Source organism: Zonotrichia leucophrys, chromosome 9 (genome assembly GCF_028769735.1).
Source record: "Zonotrichia leucophrys gambelii isolate GWCS_2022_RI chromosome 9, RI_Zleu_2.0, whole genome shotgun sequence".
NCBI classification, from domain to species: Eukaryota; Metazoa; Chordata; class Aves; order Passeriformes; family Passerellidae; genus Zonotrichia; species Zonotrichia leucophrys.
In genome coordinates, this window is record NC_088179.1 from 9,105,981 (window position 1) to 9,128,244 (window position 22,264).

Consider the following 22,264-nt stretch of genomic DNA (forward strand, 5'->3'; position numbering starts at 1 on the left):
GCTGGAACGGTTTCATTTTGGGTAGATAATTAAATATTCACTGAGCCAAAGAGGACTACAAAGAAAGAGAGAGTTGTGAGCAGGAAAACTAAGGCAGAAAACTTCATTTCAAAAGAACATGTTAAAGGAGTCAGTTTCACTTCCTCGAAAAATTTTTACAGTATTTAATATTTTTTTTTTTACCAAAGAGGTAGCTTGGCTAGGAGGTTCTCATCTGAAAGATTTACAGTCTTGAAACTCAATAATCACAAACAAGGTAAAGAAACTAGAGGAGCAGTATGAATTTAGTCTTGGTACAATACTCAGTTCTGGTTACCATAGCAGTATCTGCATTATTTTTCTGGACTTAAGGTAGATAGAGAAGGATCAGCTAGCTTCTCTTTTATTTTATGTAAGTCTTTAACAAAGCTATACGTGTTAACTTGATTTCATTGTGAATGCTCCATACACAACATTTCAAACTAAGAATAAAATTGTCCCCAGTCCACAGGGTAATTTGAATACAATGTAAAGCTAAAAAAACCCACTCCCTTTAATTACGAAGGGCAAAAAAAAAAAAAAAGATTTTAATAATTACTATAAGAGATTAAAAAAAATTATTCCACCTCTTTCAAAAATAAATGCTTTGTTCAAGATTTTGCATATTTTCAAATTACATTGTTTCCCTTGATGAATATTCCAGCATGGGTCTCAAAGTCCTGGTATAGTGAGTATGACAAGATGTTCACACACTTTTTATGGTAAGGAAGAATGCCAAGAATACAGCTGAAGAGGCCAGATTTGTAACATGGCATAAACAGTCTGGGAATTCCTGATTTCTGTCTTATTTATTGGCAGCCAATACCAGATTTCCAGCAGAAAAGACCTTTCATGCAGAATATAAACAGCTCTCCCAGAGCATCATGCTGAGAACAATTTTGTGGCCAGTAGAGGCCATGGTAATTCCTCAAAGGCTCCTCAGTACCTACACAGATCCTTGGGAGACTTACATTCATTGATGTTTATAAATACATGAAATTAATGTTAGAAGGAAGACAGCTGTGTCAGGGGCCTGTCCTGGCCACAGACCTCTCAGAGAGACACAGGGCAGTAACTCCAGAGGAAATCCTGCATGTTGGCAGGCAGAAAAGGGGAGAAGAGAGTCAGATTCACAACAGTGAAGGTCAGAAGGAGGGTTCCAGAAACACAAGCCAGATATTTGGCATTAAAATACCAGGTAGGAAGAAGGGAGTGAAAAACAGTGAACCACATTTCCCTCAGCTCCCAGAATCATTTGGAGTTCCAGCAGTTCACTCCATTTGCTCTGGAAGTTTGCTCCCACTGACAGCAACACCTGCCTTGGGATGCCCACTGTTGGAATGTGCCAGGTGCTCTGCAGAGCACAGCAATATCTCTGTAGCTGCTTTCAGAGCTGGTAAAGTACAGCCTGAGATACAGAAGAGTCTTGCCTTACACATGGGATAAGTTTCTGTAGCTGGAGCTCAAGTTTGCTGAGCCAAACCAAGGGCTCTCTTCCCTTTGCCTGCATTCCTGTGAATTGCTTTGTGTGTAGAGAAAAAAGAAAAAACATTGGCAGTTAATTAAGCTACACTCCTGCCATGTACATGCAGCTTTGTGTGCATTTACAGGATGAACTAGAACTTACTGCAGCAGGCTCTCTCCAGGTTCCAAAAGATCAACAGATGCTCCTTTGTCTGGCACCAAATCCTTTCTGTGTCCCAGGCAGGATCAGTGTAATCTAAATCACTGCTCTGAGCTCCTCTGGAGTGAGGGGTTCTCCCTCAAGAACCAGACAGTTCAGAGATCCCAAAGACCCAATCCTTGGATGGCCAAGGGACACCTCGGATTCCCTGTTGTTGTTTTCCTCTTGCAAGCCTCAGGCCTCCCTACAAATACATATTTCAAATCAAGCTTGAGGAGAAGTCGAACAGCGATTTAAATATTACATTACAGTGTTTGGACTCTGGAACACTGAAATAAATCAGAAATGCCTTTAAGCAAAACAAAGCAAAAGAAGATGCTGAAGCCTTTCAATCACAGAGAGCTTCTTACCCAGGTACTGGCACATTTTTTATTTCTCATCCTGCCTTGCCAACAGCAGCAGGTCTATGGTTGTTACATCTCCCTGCTTTCTGAGAGAAAATTATCTTTTGCCTTGACAGCTGAAAGAAAAAACCTCTGAAAGAAATTTGATTTAATATTAAACATTTTACATGTCAATATTATTTTGGAGTCCAATAAAATGAAGCTAAAATAGTTAATTTAACTCAAAATTAGATGTCTTACTTATAAATTTAGAGCCTCATTTACCTACTGATATTACTTAAATCACACATTTAAATGACATCTCAAATATTAAAATTAAATCTTTTGTCAGCTCCAGAATGAAATATTAAGGCTAATGTCTTAGCATTCCCATTTCCTTTTCTTAAAGAAAATATTTACCAGAATGTAGGTTTGGTTTCCCAGAAATTTTCAGACCTCTAACTACTTATTTAAAAGTTAGACCTGGTATGACAAAATGAACAAATTTTCATCATCTCAAAAATGTGAATAGCTACAATCAGGCCAAACAAAAGAAAACATGGTGGGAAAAAAGAGTTGAATTTTCCTGCTGATTTATCTCAATCCTTGAATTTCCTTCCTTCTTACAAAGCAATCAAACGGCAAAATATAAAAAGCAGCAGTAATGCACTTGAAGAGAGTGAAGATGGTGTGGAGTTTGCAGACATGTTTCATGTCTGTAGATCTCAGCAACCACCTTGAAAACATGACCTGAATTTTAAAGTGATAAGGAAATAGGGGTGATGATCTCAAAAGAGTTGTGGTCCGTAAACCAGTGAAGGTTTTTCCAGAGTTGTCCTTGGTTTCAGAAACAACATAAATTTCAGGTGATTTTTAAGCTGACAGCAAGATGTTTTTCTCCCAGCTCTAACCCTTTAGTTCATGACAATTCAGATACTGTCTCTAGAAATTTAAGTTTATTAAATAATTTTAATAACATAATATTGCCCAAAACAGAACAAAACTTAACATAAGAATATCTAGCGAGGGCCCATCTGTTCAAGAAAAGAATGCTAATGAAGACTGAAAAAGGCAATTGCACTTTTATTTTGTTTTTAGTTGCTCTTTTCATCTATTCATAAATTGCAAATGAGAGAACTGAAACTGTCAGTATATTACACTCATGTCCAAGACCTCCACAGTGAAGCATCCCACTTCTCCCTATGGGTCTTGACAGCTTTTAGGAAAACCCTCTTAGTATAATTCCCACACTAGCCCACTAATACTTTGCAATTTGGCTTTTGGCTCCCATCCCTGTCTCTCAGATGTCTTTGTCTGCTTGCCCACCTCAAAGACAGCACATTTTGTTACACTAATTAGGACTGGACTGTTGCAATACAAAAATTGCATCTCCTCTAGGAGCTTTTCTATACCCTAAAAACCATTTGTTTAGCAGATTTTAAGTGCCCAGCAGGAACACGTGGCCTTGGTTGGGGCTGGGGCTCTGAACTGAGACATTGTGAGGCATCAGTCTCTGTACAATAGTCCTGAAAAGCCCTACTGGAGACAATTTTGTCTCTCTAGAGTGTCTTTCACTAAAAGATCTTCTTCTTTTCTCTTCTGCTCATTTAATGGAAATAAGGTTTCTACTCCTCATTAGAAGCAACATTTGCATCCAATTCATCCCCACGTTTTTTTATGTGTTGGTGCACCAAAACCAAGGGAAATACCAGAAGAATCCAGTGAGTATTTCAGTGCCATAAGGACACAGAATAAAGGGAAGATTACAAAGCAACAATTTTATACTAACAGAGACTCACTCTCAAGTTTTTCACATTAGTAATAACGCCAAATATTTGAGTTTAACAAAATGCAGGCAGAGGAAAAACAAACAGCTGTAAAACTATTGATTTGCAATTAAGAGGGAGAGTTCCCAACTCCAGTGGAATTGGTGGAGGCCACATGAGCTCCTGCATAATACCTGATCATGTGAAGCTATGCTGTGACCAGGTTTGGGAGCTGCAGCTGCCTGTTCTCCTTTATACACTTTATTTCTATTGTCCACTTAAACTACAAGCTGTGCCTGCCAGGAGCTCTCTGCCAGGAAGCTCTAAGGCCCAGCACATTGGATTCCAGTCCTGGTGAAATTTGATAGAGCTTGCTCTAACTCAGACTACAGTAATAATACACTAAGTTCACAAGGTTTTATGTTAATGAAATGGAAAAAAAATTATTTGCCTGTCTTGATTTCAGCCCATGGCTTTGCCTCAAGCTAAAATACACGCTAAGTGAGCTTGAACTAATAATGTCATCTCTGTGATTGCTAATGATTTAATTAAATGACTATAGTTACATTCAAATAAATATCTGAATCTCATTTTCTGAAGTGCAAAAAACTATTTTAATTAAACCTGATTACAGAAGTCATCGAAGGAAGTATTCTCTTAGTACTTCTACAGCAAAATGGAATCCATTAATCACTTTGATCTTCACATTTGAAATACTACAAAAATAAGTGCCTGTAAAAGGAACTGTTGTCATGTTCTATAGAAATACATTGGTACAAAATCCTGTCTTAATGGGAAATTACAGATGGGAAATGAAAGGCTACTGAAGCTCAAAATTCAATAGTGCTGTTTCTTCAAAAACATATCACTCACTATGCAAGTGAAATTACTCAGATTTCCCAGACAATGGTAGATTTTCAGTTTTAGAAGAAAATTAAGAATATTGTTGTGTTTTATGGTGGGGCTACATTTCCTGTGGGAACCACCACACTAAATTTCCATACAGCTGTGTTTGTCCTCAGCCAAAAAGTGGAATTAAAATAGTTTTCATCATACATATTTTTGATTTTTTAATAAGTAAAAAAAAAAATCCATTTCAGTAGAATCTCAGATTCAAATAAACACACACCTCAACTTCAACAATTCAAATTTTTTTCATATGTAACATGTTTTCAAAATAAATAAATGCAACTGAAAATAAATTAATTCCTTTGACACATTGACCCAAATAGGCTTATTTCAGAAAGCAGAGGTTTCTACCTGGACTGACATGCCTCAGTGTATTAAAGTTACTAGAAAAACATAAGGCATGTGTTCTGGAACAGTTCAATTCTGCTGCAGCTGCTGGACTCCTTTTACTGCCATAGAGGGTCTATGGGAAATAAGGTTTGTAAGAATTTAGTACCAAACCCTTCCAAAGTTGGCAGTATAAATCTTTAGCTTCTATATAGTCTCCTTCTCCAGGACAATTCCTGGAGAGGAAGGCCTAGAGAGCTGTGTAGAATTGCTATTAGTTGGGAATATTTTTTTTTATTCAGTTATATGTAATGGGTAATTTCTGAACATCTTGCCCAAAGATATTTAAGGCTGGACTGCTGCAACCATGACCTGGCTGTGTCCTGAGCTTTATCATCACATCCTCCTGTGGTTTCTATTCCCCTGTCATAACCTGCTTGCCTAAATTTTGAGTGCTCTTCCTGTGCTGTACATGTTATGGTTTCCAGTCTGGAAGATTCATATTCCCCCCATGTAACTAAAGCAAAGATGCTTCTGTTTCTTGAATTTTGCTAAAATTTTCTGCAAAAATATATTTCCAGAGCTATAGACCACGGCTAGGTGCTGCATCTTAAATATGTACCTCTAAATGTACAGTCACTGTAAGCTCTTCACATTTTTAACAAGCCGCTGACAACCTTGGACAAACTTCATTGAATATGTTTTCAAACTTGTGGGGCAAGATCTTAGTTGATACAAATCCCTTCTGTTCACCCCAGTCTAGACAATTCAATTTAGGCCGCCTGAGAATCCAGAGCAGGGCTTCCTTCTCTGATTAACAGCTATCAGATGATGTCCTGCAGAAGGACTGATATGTTCCTACTATTGTTCTCTTACTTTTTGTATCTCCCATTTACAATCTACATTGCCATATTCCTTCCAACAATAAGATTCTACTTTAATTTCCTGTACACTGCCTGCTACACCTGGATTACACATTGCAGCTATGAAAGCTAGAAAATATCTAATTAAAGAGATTGGTAAAGGAGATCTGTGATTACATCTTGAATACTGGTTTTGTGCCTTTCTAGTCTAACTGGGTGTGGTGGTGCATTCCCCCCATTCTTTTCTCTCAGGCTGCTCTATGATCTCAGGAATCCTCCTTAGGTCTGTCCTTGGCTAAGGGCACCATGGCAGTTAAACTCCCCTGGAGCTTATCAGGAGCAGTGGCTGCAGCAGGAACTTCTGTTTCCTAACCAAGGAAAGGGACAAGAGATAAGCAGTCATCCCTGGGCAGCCTTGGAACATGACTTGCCTGAATCATAGCCCAAGGAGAACAATACTATTGTTACTGGACTTTGAAAAATTCCAATAATCACTGTATTGGATTACAGCCAGGATGGACATTGATAGCTAATGCCAATCAGCCTGCACCCACCACTCAGCAGTGGTGCTAAGTGAGGCCTTTGGGGCTCCCTGGGGCATAGGGGGCTATGGCAGCATGTCCCCAAGTGGGACAGCTCAGCTCACCAGCACCTTTGCAATACTCGAGGGCCACCCCAAAATCTGCCTAAGGGCCTGAGCTGTGACCCCCATGGTGGAGGCTCACCCCTTGTCTGCTGAGAAAGGCAAAGGCACCCCAAGTATTGCACTGAATGTGAGGGGAATTCAGCAGGTACCTCTGCACATACACACCCTGTGTTGGTAGCTGTGCAGGTGTGAATTGACTGAAATACTCCATAGCAAGCAGGGTAGGAATGCTGCCATCTCAGATCTAGAGTTACTGCTGTGCTCATAGCAAATCCTATTGGGTCAGCCATTGATTAGGGGCTGTTAAATGCTTTTGATGTAAGCTGTTGACCAAGTTGGAGACTGAGTTTGGGCTCAGCCTTGCTTGGGCTCCATCAGGAGCATAGAAAGCAAGGGGAACTATTCTCAGCCTTAGGACCCAGTGTGAGGGTCTGCCTCATCTGATTGCATCCTGACCCTTTGTGTCCCCACCCATCTGCATCCTTACCCTGTTGTGCTCCCTGTCTCTGAAAATCATTCTAAACACATTCTCATCTGAATTTCCTTTGCATGCTTCATCCATGCAGTAATAGAGTGAACTGTGCTGTCAAACTTCATTATGTTATATTTCCACAAATTTCTATTAAACCCGCTTTTGCTAATAGCTTTGATGATGATGCTTTAAGCAACCTAAACCACTCATTTGTGACACTAGACCCCATTGATAACACTCTGGCAAATATTTAAACCTTTCCAAGTACCTAGTTAATATTTATACTAGACAACACATTGTAATCAGACAATTAAAATCCAAAAAGAGAAAAGACTCTCTGACAAACACAATCAAACCTCTCTAGACATAGATCTCCTTCTATGTCTCCTCTACTGACATCACCAAGTGAAGCTGACAGATATAACAGCACACTAAAATCACAAAATTTTTAATCTTATTTTAGGAATTTTATGTAATCTTCTGGCTGCTGTGCATTGAAATAAAAAATGATAAGAAACGGCACAAACCAAGGCACCCTCTTACAGACAGCATCTTACTGACAAGCTATTTTAACCTTTTCCTGCATTTCTCCACTATTCTGTTGCCAGCTGTCAGAAGACATGGCAGAAAACGCATCTAAACATTCCAGGGTCCTCTGCTGACATTTCCATTATCCTGAATCTCCTCTTGACAAAAGCTGATGAGCCACTTCACCTCCATCCAACCCAAACTTTAACTTCTGACACTGCTGGAATTCTGAATTTTTTTTCTTTTGTCCATACGGTGCCTTTACATGGAATCTTCCATTAATTAAATAATCTCAATACAAAAAAAAAACCCCAGTTTTAAAAATTGCAGGTTTGGCCCTTCCCACCACAGACTGAAAAGCCATATGATGTTTATTAGCATGCGGCACGTGTTACTTTGAGTTGGCTGGGAGGTTGATGGGGTTGACTTGAATGCCATACTGGTACTCACACTGGCAGAGCTCCAGCTCCTCTTTGCCACCTGCAAACCACATCCTCCCTCAAAGAGACTGCTCATTTCACCATTGCCTGTGGCAACACCAGCTTCTGAACAAACTCCGTTTTCCCTTATTTTTCCGGTATGGGAAGTGCTCAAGCACAAAAGTAAGGTCTTTGTAGAGCTTTCCAGATAAATGACTGTGAGTTGTTGAAAAGTTTACCCTTCCTTTGATTCAGTGTAGCCTCTTTGTCTTTTTTAAACAAGTCAGTTTTGAATTTACTTTTAACTATAGTTCAGTACAAGTACGGCTATGGGTCTTCAGTCAGCCTACACAGGAGAGTCTGTGCTTCATCTTGAATTGTGGGTTGAAGAAGTTCTTCAAGAAAATGAAGAATTTACTGAATGATACAGATTCAGGTTAGCCAGAGTGATTGGGAAATTGAATTGGTTAAGTGTTTTGAAATTAATGGGGAGAAGGAATATGAAAAACATTTAGGAAATAAAATTAATGACTATATGGCAGCATAGTCTGAAAAGCTTCCACAGAGATAATAGAGAATATTCCAAACCAATTCTAAGACTGATATTTTAAGGGTTTTCTGTTTATCACATGATTTTAGTTCTAAAAGACATTTGTTGCAAATTAGTAAAATGGCAGTTCAGCTAGAGATGTTGCTGCATTACTGCTTCGCAAGATTTTTTGTGACTGATAAATTCTTCCTCATAGAGGACAGTGGAATAACCTCTGTAATTCAATTAGCCTTTACAAAATAGGTGCCTGGAATTAGAAAGAGCTACCTGAATCTCAAGTTTAAGCAACTCTTTATAAGCTAACACTGCACTATTAGGTTAGTTTAACAAGCAATTATAATTATTGGGAGACCAGTGTCTCTATTAAAAGATCAGGGAATTACCAGTACAGCTCCAGCTATGAATAGAATTGGACATTTAATGAAATGTGTCTACCCAGTGTTCTTTTCCCTTTTTAACATAATCATTTTAGAATTAGAATGCAGGACTGCAGTGCACTCAGAGATGTTTCAGGGAGAAAGATGACTGGTTTTTGCTAAGCTTATATCTTTTTGAAATCAGAGTACAATTACCAACACCTAGGAGTAAAAGTACAAAAAATTTAAAAATTATTATTACAACTATTTATGTACAGCATAACTTAAATTTTCAAAAATTGTGACTAAGTTGACTATTAATTCTGTATTTGAACACTCAGGTAATTTGAAAAGGTGGAAAGCTCCCAGGAGTAGAAATTTACATATCTCCCTGAAATCTACTGTTTCTAATTTTAGACCCACAAATGCAGAAGTGCTATACCCTTCCAGAAATTAGGTGTGCTGCAGAAGCCTCGGCCATTTCAAATCTTTAGAGGAAGAATTCTAACACTGAGATTCCTTTCTGCAGCAAAGCAGAGTTCTGGCAAGACCCTGTAGCTGAATAACCATGATTCTTAATTAGTATTTACACAAAGGTTCTTAGAATTTCTTCTCAGATCCGAGTCTTTAATCAAATATAAAGGAAACAAGCATAAATTCTCTGAGGAAAATGAATGATTTACTGTATCTTAAATTATGTGAGAGGAAAGCTAATTCATCCCTGGAATACAGTGATATATCTTTGGTGGAATTCACCACTTCCAAATGAGCAGGCAGAAACAGAAAGGATTGAAGAATATGAGACACAGAGGTCTGGAACCATTTGTTATCCTAAGTCAATAAAAAATAAAATTTATCTGTGGTCCATACCTAAGGCTAGGCTTAAGTCCCTCGAAATGGAGAGGAAGGGATTACACATTTGGGCGCAGATTTCTGTATCCCAGATTAAAGGCAAGTTACTTTTCAATAAAGCATATTCTGTAGCAAGGGCCAGTTTCCCATTTTCACTGTGTTTCCATTGCTAATATACATGTTAGTAAGGATGAAGAATTGTACTGCTTTCTCACATAGTGGAAATAATTCATTTCTTATTTGAAATAAGTAAAATATTTATGGCTTGTTTAATTGTAGTTTTCTTGGTGAAGCAGCTATAGCAGATAGTCTGCTACTACCACCTTTACACACAGATATTTTTGAAATCAGCTCTGGCTTCAGCAGGAGCTGTAGGACACGACATCTTAATGCCCATGGTGACAGCCACCAGGGGAGAGGACCCCCAGGCTCCACCAGCAGACAGAGAAGGGAGCAGGGATCAGGCAGAACAGCCACAGCCACGGCTGTGGGCTGGGAAACTGAGCTCTCTGGGGCACCAGCAGCCACCCCCAGGCTGCTGCCCCGGAGTGAGGGGTCAGCTCTGACTCCAGACCAGCTGGGAAATCACAGCCCTGCTGCAAACCTGCAGTTTGCCATGGGCATGCACATATACACAGAAGAGAAGGAAAGTTCCAGCAATAGAAATGGTAAAAAAAGAAATGGCTTTTATGTACAAGTTTTAAATGACATCTGCAAATGTTTTTAATCAGGCTAACTGAATGAACTTGCTATATATTCTCTTGGAAGGATGCTTTTAAAGTAATCTAATAGTGTAAAATAATGTTCAGCTTTCCTGAACAAAACTAATCTAAAATCTGCCAAATATGTCACTCAATAAGCACTTTGTGGAGCCTATAAATGGGCTTATTAAAAATAAAAAAATCTCTTATTTTGAGCCAGTAGTATAAACTCCAGGCTGAATTCAAGAACAAATATAAGAAACACATCAAATTTTTCTTTCAGCTATCTTCATATACTTAGTGATGACAGAATAAATTGTCATTCAATCTAAATTCAGCAATTATGTAATGTGAGACAAAAAAAGCCCTCAGCAAAAGCTAAAACCTGCAGTAGATCTGTACAGACCTTGAATTAAGCCTCTGCACTTCATTCTGGAAGAGATTAATAAATCTTCCCATGTTCTGATCTGCTGGTAGAACTATGGACTAAATGTTGAGCATTAGACAAAAAAAAAGTTGAAATTCTCTGTTTACTAAGGTAATGGATATTTATAGCTTAATGCTGCCATTAATTAATTAAAGCCCAACCAAAGTGAAATAAAAATTTTACTGACATGTATACTGGCTTGAAGCATAAACTTATGACAAATGCCACCTGATACTTAAAACAATGCTAGACAGAAAACTCTCAGTATAACCTTCCCAAAGTTACACCGCTGTTAATAATTGCAGCTGATCCTAACATAAGCTTTTACACCTGTGGGCAGAATTTTTGCCACTATCAAGTCAATTTCCTAAAGAAACATTCCTTTGGGGAAGACAAGCATTAAAGACTAAATCAGGCTGTGAACAATCACACTAAGCTGGACACATGGGAATGAAATACCTGCTCACACCAGGCAGGAATTACTGCGGCAGAATGGAAAAGGAAGCAGCAGAAGCAGACGACTCCAAAGGAGTATGGCATAAATGAAAATAGAATGGCAAAGATGAAAATAGAGCACCCTGGTGTATCGTCAAGGATGGGGCTGGGGAGAAAGGTGGAGGGCAATTCAGTTGAGCAATGTTTTTGTCTTCTGATCAAAATATGAAAAAGAATGAACCACAAAGTTTAACAGATCCCTTTTTTCCATGACTGAGTTACAACATACTCCTTTCTGCCTTGTCTTTCACTTCTCCCCAGTGCTTTAAATGACCTACTAACTCAGGTTTAGATCTACTGGGAAGGCTGGATAAAATAATACCTCTGCACAACAAGTTTCTTCCTCTTCTCTTGTTACAAAATGAGAAATGATAAAACCTATCTTCATATTTGAAACCATGTTATAGCAAAAACGCTACATAAATTAACAAGGGGGTCCTTTCATTTGTAAATAAAATCAATTAAAAATTACTGCACAACAGAATACAACTGCAAGATGCTTTTCTTGCTTCAAGTGATTGACTTGTTTGATGGATTTTTTTCTGTCTTAACTAAGGCAAAATTATGTTTGTGATGCATTGCAATATTTTGCATATTGCTTTGAAAAAAAGAAAGCCTTAAGGAATTGCATGACATAGTGTTATCTGAGGATTTTCTTTTTGTTTCTTGTATAGGAAAAGAACTAGGCTGCCATCCAGTTATCTATCAACAGGATTCCTTGCAGATTTAACATCTGGTGTATAGAAGAATCATAATTTTGTGCATATTATGTTAAGAGCTTTTGTTTAGGATCATCTTATATTTGCAGACATAGAACTGTTCCACATGTAAACCAAGAAACACACCTTACCTAACCTGTGTTTTAAAATTACTATTATTAAATTCTATGAAAAAATATTGTCTTTTACCACCCAAAGGAATACGATCACAGTGAACAAATTTGCATCTGCTGTTGCTCTGCGTTAGCAGAGCCAAACAAAAGAAGAAAGCATTAATATTCATTTGTTTTTATTTAGCTCAGAAAAGAGTCTGACATTGTTAAAGAAAGAGACGCTGGGCTAATGAAATCCATAAATAGATTTGATGACATGTGGAAGGAAATCAGCTGGAGCAGTAAGTGAAGAAAAAAGAATGTGGTTCTTGAATTTTTCACAGATGAGAAAATCCCATCTGATATTAGGAAACAAGTCTGTGTACTTGCTTTTTTCATTCAATTTTTTTTTTTTTGTAAGAAAAATCTAGCATATGTTTATAATGACAAGAGATAAACTTAATTTGCTTCTGTAAAATGGTAGCAGTGTCCTGTATCTCTGCGCATTAAAACTTGCAGTACCAACATAATTAATTTGTTTACCTGATAGTTACTGCCATGGTATCAAAATCACTCTGGAAACTCACAGTAGGTTCTCGTTGTTTTTTGTATGTGCAAGCATGGTCCTTTATGACATTTGGGGATTTAAGTTTTTGGTTTCACTTTTCTGGCTCTTACTCCAGAGCCATTCACATCCAAGATCACTAGAACCATGCAGGTAGAAAATGTTACAATATCCAGATTTTCTTCTTGGTCTAGACCCCATACAAATTTTCTCAATACTTTATGATTATATGCATGACATCTGGCCTTTAATGCCTTTTATTTCTAGGATTTAGTTGTCAGGCAGTTTGAATGATTATTTCCTGGTCTCTTGCAGCACTCAATTAAGTTTCATCCTTGACAACCTTTGAAAAGTTGCTCTGCTCTGCCTGAACAGAAACTTCACAATCTCAGACTCCATTAGAATTCTCTTGCTGAGAGACTCAGTGGTGTCCTACACAGTTTTCACTTCAGCTTAATACAGCTGGAAAGCAGCCAGTTAACTTGAAAACCACATTTCACTATTTCCGCTTCTTTATAGTCCCTGGCTTCAGGATTAGCCTCCAGCACCAAAGCAAAAGACTGCAGTGCTTTATTTCTAGGAAGACAGTAATGGTGATACTAAATTAACTTAATAATGAAAAATAACTTCAAGGTTAAAAAAATACCATGTAAGTTTTCAAATTTATGATGGGTTTTAATCTGGTCAGACACCAATTCAGTCACATCTAAGTTTTCCTTTTCTCACATTTTCTCTTCCCTTCAGGTACCAGTATATAGCACCAATCCTTTTAAAGTTAGAAAAAATAGGTGAAATAAATAATAATAACGTTAAAATTGAAAGATTCACTATCATTTTTCCAGTCATTTAGAAGCATTCAGGCAACTTCCTCTCAGAATAGTTTTGGTACCAAAACCTTTCCCAAATAATACACATAGAGTTTTAGAGACAATCCAGAACTTCCTCTGCTTATGCCAACCTTGCTGGATGAGAGGCAGATATCAAGTGTTAGGATTTCTGCATCAAAATTCATGTCTTTGCCACTTCAGTGCACAAATCCAGTAAATTTGGCACTGGAAATTTTTCCAGAAGGGTCTGAGGCTTCAGCCTGTGTGGTCTGAGAGTTTTGTGACCTTTGACAAATGGACAATACACTGTTTATGCTAATGAGAGCAGTTTCAAATAAAACACCAACATTTCTAGAATTCATTTACAGGACAATTAATTTGGGAGAAATTATTTGCTAAAGTTTGCCTCTACTAATTAAATTATTAAAGACTGTTTTAAAAACAGATCTGGAGGAGATTCAAAGTTTGCCAAAGTTAAACCAAAACTGCTTTTTCTGTCAGTTCTGACTCAAGTCAGTCACTGCCCAAGCAGGGGGCTGCATGTTCATGACTGCAGGAGAACAGAGCTTGCACGAGACCAGTCAGGATTAACAAGGATTAACATCAATATATCCCACACAAATGGATCAGGAAGCTAAGGGGAGGAAACACTAGGAGTGACTTGGATCTGCAGACACATCAGTGAATATCATTCAGCCTTTACTAAAGGCACAGAGTACAAGATCCTGTCGCCACCAGAGTTGCAGGTAACAAGTATCTTCTACTTATAATTCAGATATTTTGACTATCGCTGATATAATTTTCATTTGCCTTTGCACACATGCAAAGAAAAAAACACTTGCTAGAGCAAATGCTCTGTTTCAATAGAGAGCTACAGGGGTGCAAAAAAGGAGAAAAAATTTAAGCCTTTGGAAAATTATTTTCCACAAAGGTACCTTAAAGTCCTTGGCTGAGCTAGCATACATTTGTTTTTCTGGAAAGTGCACATACACTATTGTAGCTGATTACTTTTCCAGATTTATTGGCTTTGCTCTGCTTACAAAATTATCATCAGCTCTCTAATGCCAATAACTGGAAGAGAGTTTCTAGATTTTTCATGTCAGGGATAAGGCCTTGACTTTCCTCTAAAGCATTCCAAGTGTTTTCCCAGTATTTAGGTTTTTGTGACTGGTTCATTCCATCAGCCTCAGAGCAGAGGGAATAGTAGTGGAGTAGCGACAGAAGTAAAGAGACTTCTGAAAAAAAAAAAAAAATCACCAGCCCCATCACTGAATTCCTTGCATACTAGTCAGCAAATCTCCCTGGGCAGAAAAGAAAGCTGCATCTCCCTGTAAAACCAGGGAGCCCAAACAGAAATTATCTGAATGGAAGGAATGTAAGAAACAGGCAAGACTTTCTGAGAGAAGCACTGAGTCACTGGGCTGGCACCAGAGAACAGAGGCAGGAGTACCCAAGCATTCAGGAACATTCAGAATTTGGCTCAAATTTTCATTTCCTGTAGAGTTGGATCTTTTACAGGATTGCTCTGAAGGAATGAGTTTTACCATCAGTATCTTCTAGCAAGATAAAAGAGAGGTCAAGACATTTCGACCATATCTTAGGAAATCTCCTTATTTATAACAGCTCCGCATGAAAATTTACCAGAGAAAGAAGTCCAGAAGCATGAACTGTCTGTTCTCATCACAGGTTGTTCCCAGAACTGGAGAACAAATGCTTGCAAGCCCACCAATCCCTTTAACAGTATTACTGAACTACCAACATACTGAGCAGGACCTGAGACAGTAAAAGAAGAAATCAGCTGAAGTTACAGGAGCACAGACTTGTAACCCTGCACCAAGGAGAAACTATTGAGTCCAAATGCTGGACCTCAATTAAATATACAACCTGCATTTAACACAAGGTAGTCTGATACTTGTTAGTAGCACAAAATATCTTCTCTATCATCATAAATTCTAATTAGCTGAATTTTGCCCGATGTCCCTAATTTATGACCTCATTTGTTCTTATACATAAATTTGTAATGTACCAATTTAGATTCTCCTAGTTCTAACCCTACACATAACATTTTGCTTAATGTGCAGTAACCACAATTCACATCTCAATCTTGAAATAGCAACATGGTAAGAAATTTCTTTTTCCTTTGATTTTAAAGCAAAATAGCCTGCTTTGTCTTCTCTTGCTGTAACATTCACCCTTCCAAACTTGTGTTTTATATAATGCCACAGTAACCACCACCTACTGTATGTGATAGAGCAGTGCTAAACCTCCTTTCCCCCAACCCCTTGCTGCTCACAGCTGATGGAAGACCTAGCCAAGAAATAATTTTAAGGCATATCTGCACTAAAGAAATAAGATGTACTTTAGGAAACCCAGAGTCAAGTCCTGAGACCAGAGTCAGTATGTCTACGTAGTTTAGTGATAAATGAATTTATTTACATATGTCCAGGATGTTTTGGAATGCCTCACTAGGTCTATGTAACATGATAAATGACATGCAAACCCAACCTGACTTGTATCTGGTCCCTTCTCAGATCTTTGCCTTGTTTCCTTTCATTTCTGCTTTTGAAGTCAATATGAGCACATGGTCTCTTACCAACATAACCATACAAATCAGCTGTGACTGGAAAATATAATGTATTCTGTAGCTCCATTTACTTGTTCTGTTGCTGAATGTGTGCCTTATACCTTTTTACTTGTCTCTTTATCCTGACATGCCATTTATTTTGATTTAAGCATGTGTTTATACTTGGAAGCTATTAAGATACTAATGATAGAGTTAATCACTATTATAACAAACACAGTCAATCTCCTCACCTGTAAGTATCTCCTGTTTTGTAGTATGTGAATCAATCTGAGAAGACACTTTTGATAGCTATGAAACAAAAGAAATTTGTCAAAAAAATACAATAATTGTGACACTTCAAACAGAATCCCTATTACTATTCTTAATAAAATTGTTTCAAAGGCCCAGGGTGTATGTTCTACACTCACTATTAGTATTATTTATTATTTTGTATTTTTAAATTGTAGGCCACATGGCTTCCTCCTCATGTTTTATTTTGTATTTTAAAGTAGCAGTCCATGTGACTTTCTCCTTTTTTCCCTCAATATGTCAAAATTTTTAATCGCCTTGCTCCTGAAAGATTACTCAGAGTGCATGAAAATGCATAATGCCTACAGCCATACTGTCTCCAGCTGTGATCTTGTCACAACTTATAAGAGAAGTGGGTCTGTGCTTGAGTGGCAGGGCTCTAAGAGCAGCACAAGGTAAAGTTACACTGCTAAAGCAAGGGGTGGCTCTTCCCAGGGTGCTGCACCAGGCTCTGCTGCCTCGTGTGGGTTGGGTTTGGTCATGCAGGTCAGCAGACAGAGCATGTCCTCAAAAGAACACCAGTCCCACAAAGCTGAGCAAAGTCTGACTGAGGGGCAGGCCAAGTTCCCACCTGAGTACTGTGTGTCACCGGAGTGAGGTATTTGTGCTTCCATGAGACTGGAAACCAACATTGCTGCACAGCTTGTAGACACTAAAACCTCAGAAGACGCTTATCATTGTTAACTTGCTACAAAGAATTGGTAGCCCAGAGATGCTGAATTCTAACCTGGGAAGTTATCTTTGCTAAAGCCTATTACTTTCAGATGACCTTGTTACTGTGCTTGAATACATTAATTGCTAAATTTAATTTACCTCTTTGTTTTGCCCATGATTTGTTACAGAGTGACTTCTGCATATTGCAGAGTTTGTATAAATCAAGGTTAAAACTCCAATGAATTTTGGAATACCTGTTGATAAACAATGCTGAAGAACACAAGATATTTATCATTGTTAGTATTCAGTGGCTGGGCTAATCCATATTCATAAATAATTCCTTGAATATGTGAAGCACTAACATTTATAGTTTATATTTGTAATTATCTCTAGGGTTACAGACAAAAACAACATCTCCTTTGCTCTAATACTGCTCTAACCCAAGGACAAAAGAGAGAGGGAGACAGGCAGCTGTCCCTGTGCTGTGCTTGGTTTGTAAACAGCTCAAGTGCAGCTCATCACAGATGCCACAGGAACTGTGCACACACTGCTGAACAGACCCTGTCAGCCCCTGAGCTGAGGGTCCTGGCTGGGGCTGTCCATGACAACCACATTTTGTTGATACCATGCCTAGAATAAAGTATGTGCTTAGAAAGGACAATTTCATCAGGAATAAAGTTTTGCTGGTTTGTTTTTTTTTTTTTTTTTTAAATTGAAACATCTATGATCCAGAGTTTTGTATTTGTAAAAAATATTCCATACCCTAGATATTGTTTCCAATCTTATTCTGTTACAAAACACGAGGTGAAATATGGAAAAGAAAGAAAAGGTAAATTATTAACAATTTTGATTGTTTTCTGCACACTGACAAATTATTAATTGCTTTTCAGCAGTGGTGCAACTAGATGGAGAAGCTGAAACTGGCTTGTGGCTGCAAATGTTTATAGAAACGCAATTTTAGCAAAACAAGCCCTGATCCCAGCCACAGTGTTAAAATTAAGTTGGTGTGCAAGTGTCCTTGCTGTCCCAGCCAGCTGAAGGCTCTTGAGCAGCTAGAATCAGCTTCCTGGGCTCATCAACTTCAGCTTTTTGTCACAAAAACCATGCACACTTAACTTTAACATCACACACAAGCAGGCCCAGAATATTTTGGTCCCATATTTTGTGACAGTAATGCATGCAATATGTCTTGAAAATGTAGTAACACTTCATGCAGCAAACCTGCTGGCAGTGGAAATGCCTTTGACACTTTAAATACTCAGTATCATTGATTCATATTAGGGAAAAAAACCCTCAAACCCCTTCTTTAAATTATATAGCAATTCTGAAATTAAAAAACCCCAAAAACCAAAAATAATATAAACAATTACCCCTCTACCCAGACCACAGATTAATTGAATAAATGCAATCTGTAGCTATGTTCTTATGCCAAGCTTCAGTCTGGAACACTTTAGAGCCAAATGACAAGCTCATGAAAACAGGAATTTTAAACAAGAGCTGCCATGACTGTCAAGGTAAGAGTATGAATGGTTGCTTTGTAACACCTATTGAACCCTTTTCTGAGCCAATAGTAATGTATCATAGCCAGTCTATAATAAACATTTTAGATAAGGTCTAACAGATAAACATTTAGATTTAATATTTTAAAGATTCAAAATCATTGGATCAAATTCATTCCTGGCACAACACAAATATCCCAAATCACTCATGATAAAGCTATTCCACACAAAGTTCCATTTGTGAGGGTCTCATTAAAATATTTCCTTACTTTAGTCATGCTGTAAAATTTGCTGTGGCCATGATGACAAAGATTGATATGGAGAACATTGCAGCCTTTCTTTAAATTTTGCTTTTTACACTGCTGAGTGTCTTCTCTCCTTCTTTCTAAAAAGGTAATGGAAAAACAGGCTCAAAAAAGCTGTTGCAGGTTCTAGAACACTTCTGAAAGTCATAGCAAACCACTGAACTGGGCAGGCACTCCATTTGCCACAAGAAGAGTTTGGTAACTAATTAAAATACCCCAGGTATCACTCACTATAGACAGAAAAGAAAATAAAGCCTGGTCTAAATGGAAAAGAATATAGGAATCAAAACAGATTGGCTAAAGTGAAGGGTACAGAAATGATCAGGAGTTGTATGGAAATAAACCTCAAGTGAATATATAGCATTGAGAAAATGAAGCATTCAGAATTATTTCCATCTCCAAATTCTGAGTGGATTGGACAACAAATGACAGACTATATCAGATTAGCTTGGATTCATCTAGATTTCTTTGATAACTGGTTTTCTAAACCAAAAGGATCTAGACTAGCTAGAGTCCAGGAGAGCAGCACATAGGAGTCCATCAGCTGAGATGAAGAAGGTGAGGACTGAAAAACAAATTGTAAGAGAGCAAGGGAGATGGATTAGTAGAAAATACTGTATCAGCAACAGAAGATTGGAAGGCCAGACAGAAACCGAATGAATTTGCTATCATAAAACATCAGGTCTCAACAGCCTAATTAAGAAACCCAACAAATCCACAACTCATGTTATAAAATAGGAGTTCTTCAGTGTAAAAGTAACTGGGAAATAAAGGGACATGCAATCTGAATGTAAGACGACAACAAGCTGCCACAGTGACACCTGTGAAAGTAACAGAGACATCAACCACTTTATTAAAAGCAGGGAATGCTTGAGGGGAGAATACATAACATTAAACAGCTTTCACTCCAGTATTAGCTATAATTTTGCTCAAATGAAGGGGACTGGTGAAGCCTGACTTACTTCTGCTAACAAATGAAAGCAGAGAATGGATAGAAGCCCATTAGTGTCTATAAATACATCACAGGGATAAATGCCAGGAAGGGGAAAGATCTCTTTGTGTGAAAATAGAAGATGCTGGCACGAGAATAAAGCAGCATGAGCTTTCCCTGAATAAACTAAAAATTGGATGTCAACAGAAGGTTTTTAACCAAAGGAATGACTTTTTGAGTCACAACCTCCCCAGAGGCACGGCAGACCCAGTCCCTTGCTGAGCTCCCAGGAAGAAGTGAGAGGAGCCTGCTCTGACTGGGAATGTAACTTCCTCTCCTCCAGGATCCTTTCCAGTTTTCTTATTACTTCAGTGCAGGCCTGGTGAAAGCCTGGGAGTTGACATAATAAGGCAAGACATAATAAGAACCTGCAGACAGAAGCTGAATGTGTGGTCTCAGAGATTTACTCTTCTCACTGCAAAGTATTAGCATTAATCTGCCTGGCACATGAGAAGAGTTTTGTAAGACTAATAGGAGATGTATTTGCAAGATCTGACTCCCTCAGACTTCTGAAATACAGTATCACAGACACAGCATTGCTACTCAAATTCTTCCTAATACTTCTATCTCAAGTCTAATAACAGGCTCTGAAGCTGGGGCACATCAGGGGAACTCATTGACACAAGGCAGAAAGTTGAGAAATACTTGACAGATTTAAAATAAAACCAAGCAGACATAAGCCAGGGAACTTTTTCCACAGACCTCTTTGTTTTGCTTTCACTGCTTTTTCTTTTTTTCTCTGGGGGAGGGGGGGAAGCAACCTGAAACTCATATGTAAGGAAATGGGAATTTGATAAATGGAAGGAGGAATATTTTAAGAGCCACTAAAGGACACACAGCAGTCAGACACTCTCATACCCCTTGCATTTCTACTTTTGGCTAAGTTGCTATCCAGATACTCAGTTTCATCTTTTTATTAGAAAAGAAGCCAAGTGGATCTTGATTTTTCAGACATGGATGAACACTGCAGTGCAGCTCGTTCAGTCTGGGGAGCAGCTCCTTCCAGTCTGCCTTCCCAGCCAAAGGAGAGACTTGTTTAACCCTCCAGTACCCTGCAAGGGGCTTCCCTCCCCACAGCAACTGCCCTACTGCCTACTCACCCACCTCTGTCCCCTCCCACCTGACTCAACTCCCCCTTGGGTTTGACCCATATCCCGAAACATACCATCAGCACTGGAAATTACACTCTCATCTTCATGAAACAAAAGGGACCCTAGTGGCTGCAAATTGAACTTTAAGAAATTGTGATTTAAAAAAAAGCACAAAGCCCAGCAGTTTCTGTTAGTAATTTGCATAATAATTAAAATTGTATGATGCTCTTTACAGAAAAATCTTCAATATAAACAATAATTAGAGGACTAAAGCATTAATTTGATATGTGATGAGGAATTAGGTGCGTCATATGTTTTCAGTTGATATACGAAAATGATTGTTTTTTGTTATGCAAATATGCAGAATTCCATTTCAGCTAGACTACCCTTCTGAGTTTTTTGCAACATGCAATCTTAACAAATAAGATAAAGAGAATATTCAAATATATTGTATTTTTATTATAAAAGAACCCTGTGTCACAAAGACAACACGCTACAAAACACACTATTTTTTCCCAGATAAGATGCAGTTGCCCTTGGGAGAGGCACACGCTTGCCGGGCACCTTCCACTGCTGCCAGGTGAGCCCCTGTCCCTCTTGGAGCCATCCCCCCAGCACCACTGAATTTGCAAGTCCCTCCAATCAGGCACGTCACTGCCCCAAAGTCACTGCATGGCACCCTCTGTGGCTGCTAATCCATTCTCTTGGCTGTCCTTTAAGAGCTCTCTCAAGGCAAACAGACTGCAGGCAGCATATCCTGGGCTTAATCCTCTGAACTAGTGGGAAAAACAACCACCGTGCTCACCCACTCTGCCTTTTGCCTGTTGTTCTTCAGGGCACAATGACAGGCAATAACACAGGGGGGAAAAATCATTTTCTTGTGCACTTCTCCTTTCCATTTCTAGATGACCTTTATTTGTGGAGTGGAGCAAACTGCAGTGCAGGCTGTCAGAAGAAAACCCCACCAGGGCCTTCTTTCAAGGGGACTTTTTTATTTGGTTTGTTTTTCCCTTAATCAAAGAAACCTAATTCACATAGAAAGTGTCTGTTTGCTCTTTGTGTCTGGAAAAACATGAGAATTACAATGTTAACATTTCCAAATGGCAAAAAATGAATTTCAAATAGCTGGCAATGACAATGCTTGATAAACACATGCTGGCTGAAATTCATTTCTCTTTCACACCCACTATGCCTGAACCCCATATTAACCATATGCTTTTGCAGATTAAGTCTAGTTCTGTGCCTAGTTTATAAGCTCCTTTGTTACAATGCAGATATAACAACCTAAAGTTCCTCAAAATTTAAGCTAAAGG

The 22,264-nt window shown here is 38.4% G+C and overlaps 1 long non-coding RNA gene across 1 annotated transcript in view; it reads right to left on the reverse strand.

Annotated features, from left to right (window-relative positions):
- Positions 1 to 1,359: 1,359 nt before the first annotated feature.
- The window catches only part of LOC135451714 (uncharacterized), a 54,723-nt gene continuing 33,818 nt past the window's right edge, over positions 1,360 to 22,264 (reverse strand). The window contains exons 4-5 of the long non-coding RNA XR_010441413.1: positions 1,646 to 1,886; positions 1,360 to 1,540 (exon numbers count right to left, since the gene is read on the reverse strand). This is a non-coding gene — a long non-coding RNA (uncharacterized LOC135451714). The remainder of the gene's footprint in view (positions 1,541 to 1,645; positions 1,887 to 22,264) is intronic.